This window comes from Pseudorca crassidens, chromosome 15, assembly GCF_039906515.1.
Source record: "Pseudorca crassidens isolate mPseCra1 chromosome 15, mPseCra1.hap1, whole genome shotgun sequence".
Lineage (NCBI taxonomy): Eukaryota > Metazoa > Chordata > Mammalia > Artiodactyla > Delphinidae > Pseudorca > Pseudorca crassidens.
In genome coordinates this window covers 48,590,815-48,601,433 of record NC_090310.1, presented here as the reverse complement: position 1 = coordinate 48,601,433, position 10,619 = coordinate 48,590,815, and positions in this window count along the sequence as shown.

Genomic DNA, 10,619 nt, shown 5'->3' with positions numbered 1-10,619 from the left:
CCCGGGTCCCGAGCCCTAAGGCCACTGGGCTAGGCGAGCGCATCCCCCAGCTTGCTGCTCAGGAACGGGACCCGCTGTCCTGACCTGCGGGGAGGACGCCGCGCACCTGCCTCCCAACAGGTGCGCGGAGGCGGTTCAGCATCGCCGCGCTGCGCGCGCAGATGAAAATGGCTTTTCCCTCTTGTAGCCCATCCTCCCACAGGTGTCCGCAGGACTTTGCCTGTGGGTGCGAGATGCCTGTGGGAGCTCCTACAATCAGGTTCTTGCCACATCACAGAGAAGGCAAAAAAAGGGGCGGGGGGTGCTGCTTTTTTGTTGTTTTTTCCCCCTTGTGGATTTTTGTGAGGGCGGAAATAACTTCTTCCAGACATGTCCCAGCTGATACAGGCTTTCAACTCGCTCCTGGGTCAGCCTATCCCTGGAAAGGTCACCAGTCATAGGAGCTGGGACACCATGATGGGTATAGATGCGTTAGACCCATTTCCCAGAGCAGGACACTGCCCCAGACTCCCAAACGGGGCCCTGTAACCAAGGCTGTTGTGGAGGCAGTTAGCAGAATTTGCTTCAGCAGGTAAAAAACTGATCCAAAACAAACAAAAAGACCTACCGAAAATTCACAGGAGAATACAGTCTCTTCTCAGTAAATAATTTAAAAGTGTGTATACTGTGTGGGTAACTTATAGTGAAACATTTTTAAAATTCTGTGTACCTCTATTGACTACTCGCAAGGTTGATTTGTGAGAATTTCATTATTTGGAATGCATTTTTTGTCCAGTTCATTAAATCTCAACTTGGGGGGGGGAGGTGTAAAAACAAGAAAAGGTGTTTTCTATTTCCCACACTATTATTTTGCTTGAAACTGCTGGATCTCTTTGTCTAGTCCCTTAGGTACATCTTGGGCAGATCCCATGACTTTCTAGTCACTTACAATTACCAAGATTATATTCATTTAAATTTTTTATCTAAATATCTAATTATGTTGTATGAATAATACACCACAGTGGAATAATACTCAGCCATAAAAAGAATGAAATCATGCCATTTGCAGCAACATGGATGGAACTAGAGATTACTGAGTGAAGTAAGTCAGAGAAACACAAATATATTTTTTAGATTTCACATATAAGTATCACTTATATGTGGAATCTAAAAAATAACACAAATGAATTTATTTACAAAACAGAAACAGACTCAGACATAGAAAACAAACTCATGGTTACCAAAAGTGAAAGGGGGGAGGGATGAATTGGGAGTATGGGATTAATAGAAACACACCACTATATATATAAAATAAACAACAAGGATTTACTATACAGTGCAGGGAACTATATTCAATATCCTGTAATAACCTATAATGGAAAAGAATCTGAAATATATATATATATATATATATACTTTGTTGTACATCAGAAAGTAACACAACATTGTAAGTCAACTATACTTCAATTAAAATATATAAATGTATACATAACATATCTATATCTGTATCTATATCTATCCTCTCTCCCCTTCTCCAAGCAAAGGCCCCAACTTCAGAATGAATGAGACCGTGGTCCTCTCATTTCTTTCTTCTACTCCGGCACCTTGCAGTTGGTAATGGGAAGACACAGTTGACCTCTGGGGTCACCCTTGGTCCTCTTCTAACCTCAAGCTACTCTGGTGTTGGGTGAGTAAGAAGGGATAAGGGAAAATAGTAAAAGCCTTTTTCCCGGGTACGTTTGTCATTGTTTCTCTGTGGTGGCTGCTGCTTCTGAGCTACCACCGACTGGCCACCAGACACTCCAAGAGAAAGGGACTTTCAAACGCTGGCCCTCTCACAGATTTCATGCATGACGTTTTTCAAAGGCCTTATTGGAGTCTCCTTACTACACTATTTGCTGATGTGTACCTCACTTCAACTCCTTTCCACTTTCCCTTATCTTGCTTTCCTGGTGGAAAATCCTGCACACTCGCTCCTGGTAGGCAGACTTTGCTTTATTTTATTTTATTTTATTTTATTTTATTTTATTTTATTTTATTTTATTTTATTTTATTGGAGTATAGTCGATTTACAATGTTGTGTTAGTTTCGGGTGTATAGCAAAGTGAATCAGTTATACATATATCCACCCTTTTATAGATCTTTTTCCCATGTAGGCCATTACAGAGAATTGAGTAGAGTTCCCTGGGATATACAGTAGGCCCTTATTAGTTAGCTATTTTATATATAGTACTGTGTATATGTCAGTCCCAATCTCCCAATTTATCCCTCCCCTCTCCTTACTCCCTGGTAATCATAAGCTTGTTTTCTACATCTGTAACTCTACTTCTGTTTTGTAGGTAAGTTCATTTGTATCCCTTTTTTTTAGATTCCACAAATAAGCAATATCATATGAACAGCTATCTTCAGTGGAGAATTAATCAGATGACACAAAACTGGCTGTTCTCTGTGATGCCACCGTAGGCAACTCTGCGTTCCAACTGTGGGTGTGCAAACATCTCCACCATCGGTCCTTGCTCTCTTTCCTGCCTTCTTGCCCCTTCTCTCCGTATTCAGTTAGGCTGGAACTGATGGGCAAGCCTGCTTGCCTGAGGAGATGTCCATCTGGGGAAGAGATCCAGCCTTTCCCCTCTGCAGGCACCCACCCTCCTTATGAGCAATTTTCTTAGAAATCCCATCATTTGGCTTTGGAGATTGGAAAGCATCACTGTCATGAACAAGTGCTTCACCAGACCCACACTTCTTATGAATCCCCCACTTCTCCCAGTGCTTCTTTAGTGGGCTAGGAAGGGGCACTGGCTGACTTTGATGGTTAGTAGGGCTGATGTGTCTCCTCGTGGGAAACCTGGAGCAGGGCTTGGTCTCAGCGGTTTTGAAGAAGGTGGGTGTGTAATACCTCACTTAGTCCTTAGGTATGCTGTATTAAAGAAAAGACGATAACTCTAACATGTTTTGAGTACTTACTTCGTTTCATCTAATTGTCACAAGAAGACAATAAAGTAATATGATTCTCACTTGATAAGTGAGGAAAATTTAAGCTCTAAGTATTCAGTGGCTTTCTCACAGTCTTACAGCTGGTAAATGGGGTAGAAACACAGGTCTGTCTGATCCCAAAGCCCATACTTTTTTCACTTCTGCTGTTTTTTATACAAATAGTATCTCATAAGTGGGTCTGATAACCTCTCTGAATAACTAGTTTTAAATAAGCTGACATCAAAATAAAATGAAATTAAAAGGGAATGTTCACCACTGTTCATAAACAGCATTCACCATTTTCATTACAACTCACTCAGCTTACTCATTCCTTCATTTAAGGTGAATGGATAAAGAAGATGTGGTATGTATATAAAAATAATGGAATACTATTCAGCCATAAAAAGTGATTGAAATTTTGCTATTTGCAGCAACAAGGATGCACTTGGAGAGCATTATGCTAAGTGAAATAAATAAGACAGAGAAAGACAAATATGTATATCACTTATATGTGGAAATCTAAAAACATACAATAAACTAGTGAATATAACAAAAAGAAGCCGACTCAAAGACATTACAGAACAAACTAATGGTTACCAGTAGGGAGACAGAAGTAGGGATTGGCAATATAGGAGTGGGGGATTAAGAAGCACAAACTATTAGGTATGAAATAAGCTACAAGAATATATTGTAGAGCACAAGGAATATAGTAAATATTTTATAATAACTATAAATGGAGTATAACCTTTAAAAACTAGAATCACTATATGGTACACCTGTAAATTACATAATATTATACATCAACTATATTTCAATTTAAATGTCAAAAAGTTTTTAAAAGAGTAATTGAGGGCTTACTGTGAGAAGAAATGGAATGTAATATGTTCTCACCTTCAAACTAGCTTGCAACTAGTAAAGGAACTAAAGACATAGAGAAAATGACTTAATAAAAGTTGAAAGATCCTAGAACAAATGTACACTCAAATTCTAATGGGATTCTGAAGTTCAATGTCATGTTTGGGGGAGTGGATGTCTTAGAAAGTTACAATCTGAGTTGAGTCCTAGGGAATGGACAGACTGTGGAGATAAGAGATGTCAGGGAAAACTTGAGCATGGAGAACAGACAGCATGAAAAAAGCAGAGAGGCAAGATATCTTTCAGCAGGTTTAGAGACAGCTGGTTTGGCCGGAATGTAAGCTGTGTAGAATTTATGTATTCGAGATTGGGAGATAAAATCAGAAACTTAAGTAAGGGTCAGATCACAGAGAACCTTCACTTGTCAGGCTGAGGTTGTGACTAGGATACCATTCAAGGAATTTGAGCTGAGTATTATTTCACTGGAGTTGAGCCTGAGGGGAGTGAGCCTTGGAGATCCATTAGAGTGAGAGAAACTGAAAAAGTAAAAATAAAATGTAGAACAACCAGGAAACCATTACAATTATCATGGAATGCATTATAAGAGGAAGTATTGACAAGGATGTACAGCACCTGGAATCTTGGTACACTGTTGGTTGGAGTATAAAGTGGAACAATCATTTTTCAGAGTTGTTTGGCAAATTTCTTATAAAGTTTAATTCTACCTTATGGCCCAGCAAGTTCACTCTTAGGTACTTACCCAAGAGAAATGAAAACATATGTCCACTAAAAGACTTATATAAGAATATTTCCAGCAGCCTTACTCAAAATATTGTCCATCAACAAAAAATTAGGTGAACGAATTGCAGTGTATTCATATAATGGAATGCTATTTAACAATTAAAAGGAATGAACTACTGACAAACGCAATAACATAGTTGAATCGCAGAAGTTTAATATTAAAGAAGCCAGATAAGAGTCTGGGCCATGTGATTCCATTTATGTGAAATCCAAATTCAGGGAAAGTTAATCTATGGAAATAGAAATTAAAAAATAGTGGATGTTAAGGGAGGAAAAGAAAGGGAGGGATGGAGAATGGGATGGAAAGGTACATGAGGGAACTTCTCAGATGGTGTAAATGTTCTGCATCTTATTTTTGGTGGTGGTTACACATATTATACAACTGTCCAAAACTCATCATCTGAACATGTGACAATTCTGCACTTTATGTTAACTACATCTCGGTTAAAAACATTAGGGCATTGATTATGTAGCCTCCACTCAACCTCCCTGAGAAAAATACCTAACAAATCAAAACAATCAAATACTTTATCTGAGGAATGAATCAAAATAAAATGGCAGAAATAATGGTTGAAAAAGACCTAAGAGTGAGCAATGAAACTAATAAAAACCTACAGTAAAGATAAAATAATATGCTCATATTTTTAAAATTAATGTAATTATTTTTGTAAGAGATAGTGAATGTTATAAAATTAATACTTTAGCAATAGCCTATATATCAAATGCTAAATTGTGGCCCAAAACTCTGAAGTCAGTGGGAAAAGATAAAGCAGCGGTTTGTTTAAAGAAATCTCTAATTAAAAGGACTAAAGTCCTGCTGTAGAAAAAGCCAGTATTATGCTCAAATATCATATTTTCAAAAGTATTCATTGTAAACTCTTTATAAAGAATTAAGTTCATGGTTCATAAAAGTTGCTTTAGGACAAAACTGATTTGTTCTCACACTGAGAAGTAATATAGTGTTTACAGAAATGTGTCCTTCTATCTGTAGGGCAGATAGAGCTCATGTAAAAAAAGATGTCATTATAGCTTTATGTAATTAGCTTAAGAAGCAAAATTAAATTATGATTCATTATCTTTCCCCCAGATAAGCTCTAAGAAGTGTATACTTAAGGTTACCTGTTTTGGAAGTCAAAAATTATATTTACTGTTCAAAAGCAAGATAGAAATCTGTAGAATCTGTTATTCTTGTGACTTGCTTAGGGAGTAAAAGTGAGTTAAGGGCAATACAAAATCCTCTTGAGAAGGAAAATATAGCCTTGTACTATGTATAACTCATGTACCTCTTTTTAGGAGGAAAGCTAAGCTGTTACCTGGAAGTGTATTTTCCAGTGGTAAGCAGATAATACTTCTGTATAGGAATACCAAAATTATGTGCAGATACCATGTAGAAAGGTGAGAGTGTGTGAGAGTGAAACAGAATGCAAACTCTTGAAATATACCAGGATAATCTGGGTCTCCCCAGCTCCCCACTCTGAATACATGTTAATTCTCTTGGCTTCTACTACTCTAAGAGACTAGCACATGGTTACTGGAAATAAATGGAATGACTCAATGGGAAAGTGGTTGAATAAATCTTGGTAAATATCTACAAGGAAATATTACCGCTAATAGGTGGAGTTAATTAGATCCGTTTTGACATTGTGTACTATTTGTATGTTAAATAAGAAAAAGAAAATTTTAGAATAATGTGTATTGTGAGTATTCATATTGGTAAAAACAATTCAAAAGGGAAAAACTCCCTATATTGTATGAAAACATACCAGCAAATACCATACTAGAAGAGTTAATATTGTTCACGTTTAAGGGGGAAAACTTGACAGATCTGTTTAAAATGCATATGTCAACTGCTATAAGGAGATGGCTTAGGAAATATGTGGACTGTAATGGAAAATTCAGGAAAGATGGGTTAACATGGATGGATGGATGAGTGGATGGACTGGTGGATGGAGAAAGGAGAGAAGAAAAGAAAAGAAAGGGAGGAAGGAAAATTATTTTTCTTCAGACATATGAAGGCCTTTTTCCATTATTGTTCTAGTATCTGATGTTTTCCCATGATAATTTTATTGCCAAAATATATTTCGCTCTCTTTATCCTTATCCTGATATTTTGTAATCAGGATCTAAATGTGAGTCTTTTCTGTTTAAAGAATTTGGTTCCCTTTCAGCTCAGAAAAAATCCTCATGTTGCTTCTTAGACCATTTAGACCCCTCTATTCCCTCTGTTCTATCTTTCTGGCACTACAACTTGCTGGCCATTCAACCTCTTTTACTATTTCTCTAAAATATTCCATATTCTCTTCTTGTTGCTCCACATTTTGATATTTTTTTCATTTTTCCCCTTTTTTAAATTTAAAGGATTCTTTTATACACTTTTATCCTTTTTGCAGCATCCTGTTCTTGTTTTATAGATACATCTTCTTAAATTTGTATGTTTCTCAAAGTCCTCCTCTGTGTCGTAAATTATCTCTGTATCCTCCAGGGTCAATTTGTGTGTATGTGTGTGATTGTATTACCTAAAACAATGAAGAGAAAAGGGAGTGAGATTATAAAGGGTAAGAGATATCCATAGATTCCTCGATGATAGAGAACATATTAAGTATTATTGATGACTGAGAAAGAGGTGAGGAGGGAAATATGCTTCTTAGAATTCATGCTGAGGAATGGATGTGGAAGAAGAAGCCATTGACCTGGTGGAAATGGGTTGCAATTCTAGCACTGTCACTTATCTCCTAGATGATCCTAGGTATTTTACTTAATTCACAATTTTCACTATTATTTAATAGATCTTTACCAAATAGACCAGCATGTCCCAACAGAATGCTCTGTGATAATGGAAATATTCCATATCTCCACTGGTCAATATGGAAGCCACTTGCCACATGTGTTTTTTGGGCACATGAAATGCCATTCATGTGATTAAAGGAGTGAATTTTTATTTTCATTTCCTTTTAATTGTTTCAAATTTAAATAGCCACTTGTGGCTAGTGGCTACAAGAGGAGAAACAGAACAGAAGAGAAATAGACCTTTATTCATCCATACAAAAGTGCTTTTATGAGGTATAACTATTAGAATCATATATAAATCAGGAGATAGAATTCTTGGCTACATGATTCAGAATGCCATAGCCAAAGGAAAAGAAATAATATAAAAGAAGTTTAAAAGAGAGCCAGTCTTCTTCCTCAAAGTACTAAGCTTCTGACATCATTTTCTTTTCTTTTCTTTCTTTCTTTCTTTCTTTTCTTTCTTTCTTTCTTTCTTTCTTTCTTTCTTTCTTTCTTTCTTTCTTTCTTTCTTTCTTTCTTTCTCTCTTTCTTTCTTTCTTTATTTCTCTCTTTTCTTTTATTTTCTGGATGTGTGGTATCCACCTGTCTACATCACAGCAAAGGAAGTAGCATAGTTTGTAGGGTTGCACAAGTCAAAAAACATAAACAGTACAGTAAATGGCATGAGGCACTCCCCAGAAGGTTTCATTAGGATAAATCTTATCTCACCTGCAATGGCCTTGCCCACCAGCCCTAATGAGTGACTTTGACTCTCACTGGCTCTTGAATTCCTGCCAAAGCCAGCACATATTCACAGCTGAGTTCTCACGGAGCAGCCTCTTGTTTTTTTATTTGTGGCACTGGACCTCTCTTTGAACATCAGGGAAGCATCCATTCAGCAGTAGACCCATCCACAGAGTGACTTCTCCCAAAGTTATTGTCACTAGATACACAAAATTTATATTTCCTTTTAAGAATATGGATGGCTATATAAACCATTCCTCTTTTAGATTTATATTCTGCATAGGATAGGCATAATCTTGTGAAAAGAGCTCTGGACTTAGGGTCAGAGGAAACGGGCTTTAACCCCAGTTCTGCCATTAGCCAGTTGTGTTCTTCCTGTGCAGGTCACTCAACTGCTCTAGGCCCCAGTTCCTCCAACTGCAAAAGGGAGGCAATTCTACGACATCAACATTAGGATCCCTCACTGCAGTCTAATTGGAAAGTTTGCCTCACCCAGAACTGACCCATGTAAATAGGTAGGAGATGGGACAGGTGGATGGTTCTGTTTCTATGCTGCTGGATGCTCATAATAGGTCATCCCAGTAAAAGGAAAACCAACCTGCTAACTCGTAACTTGATGATGTTAGGGACTTTGAAGATACAGTTCTGTGTCCAGATGATGCCATTTCTCACTGTCTATCAGGAGACTCCTCAATCACATGTGGATAAAGGCAGCACAAGCCTGGTAGCCCCATGGGGATTCCACAGGCAAAGAGCTCCATCCCCGCTACATCGGGAGCTTCTCAGGCTGGCTGTGGTCGATGGTAGTTTTGAGCTCTCAGTGTCACTATAAGCATCTTGCTTCCACACCCATCATTATTAACCGTAATTACCTTTAGTCCTTTTCACTTTATCCTCAATAACCTGTTGTCTACTTTACGGAAGATTAAATGCTTGTAGTTCCTGAGAGTGTTCCTGGGTCAATTTGGGGGGGTTGTGCCCTCTCTGTAAGGACAGTATTTTACTTCCCATTAATATGCATTTCACTTGCATAAACAGAAATCTCTTGCAACTATAGGATACTTAAAAAGGTAGAAACCATAGAATAAACATATTTTAAAAAGCATACCAGTTTCTTTTTCAAATAATAAGCATTGCATTTAAAACAATGTGTCTAATAGTTAGTTGGAACAAATATAATAAATATACCACGGAGTGCCCACAAGTCTGGAAGCATAGGAGAAATAGTATATTTATTGTACATTATACAGATGGGGAAATTGAGTCTCTGAATGGTTGAGAGCTCAGAGTTGGGTAAGGAGTAGATCAGATCCAGAATCGAAGCCCATATTGGTCTATGTATCTTGTCCCACATTAGGTATAAGCATTTCAAATTAGAACCAGCTTCCTAACACATCTGTATATTTTTTTCTCATCGAAAGCTTATAAATACCAAGACAGCAACCAACTCACCTTGAAAGTGATTTCAAGACTTTTAAAAAATTGGGTCATTTGTAGAGACGTGGATGGATCTAGAGACTGTCATACGGAGTGAAGTAAGTCAGAAAGAGAAAAACAAATATCGTATATTAACGCATACATGTGGAACCTAGAAAAATGGTACAGATGAACCGGTTTGCAGGGCAGAAATTGAGATACAGATGCAGAGAACAAACTCTACAAAATGGAGGGGGCAGGTGGAGTGGTGGGATGAATTGGGAGATTGGGATTGACATGTATACACTAACAGGTATAAAATGGATAACTAGGGCTTCCCTGGTGGCGCAGTGGTTGAGAGTCCGCCTGCCGATGCAGGGGACACGAGTTCGTGCCCCGGTCCGGGAAGATCCCACATGCCGCGGAGCGGCTGGGCCCGTGAGCCATGGCCGCTGAGCCTGCGCTCCGCAACGGGAGAGGCCACAACAGAGAGAGGCCCGCATACCGCAAAAAAAAAAAAAAAAAAAAAAAAAAAAATGGATAACTAATGAGAACCCGCTGTATAAGAAAAAAAAAAGGACATATCAATATTAATGCCACATACTTGAATAAATCTCTATCAGTCCTCTCTACCACTTTTTGTTTTTAACCATATGGGAAAAAATAGTAAATATTGAGTTCAAATAGAGAAACTGCTTTATTTTCTCTAAAAAGAAAAAAAGGACTTTAAAAAATTCATTATCTTTTCATTAATTTACTTAAAGAATGTTCTGAAAATATTTGTATACTTTTAAAAAGAAAACTTTTTATCCTGAAGCCCATTTTGTGTATAATGAATGTGTCTTCATTCTGTGACATTAACTATATGTGCGTATCAATGTTCCTGCTTAAAGTAGAAAGCTAATTGCAGGGTGTGTCATGTCTAACCTGTTTATACCACATATGGCCCAGTATCCTAGGCAGCTACAATGATAAAGACTTAAAGAATCTTCAAATGTTTGGGCTAAACAAGAGCCTATAGGAGGTCTACACCAACCTCCTCACTTCACAGATGAATAAACTGAGGCTCAGTCATTCAGTGAGCAC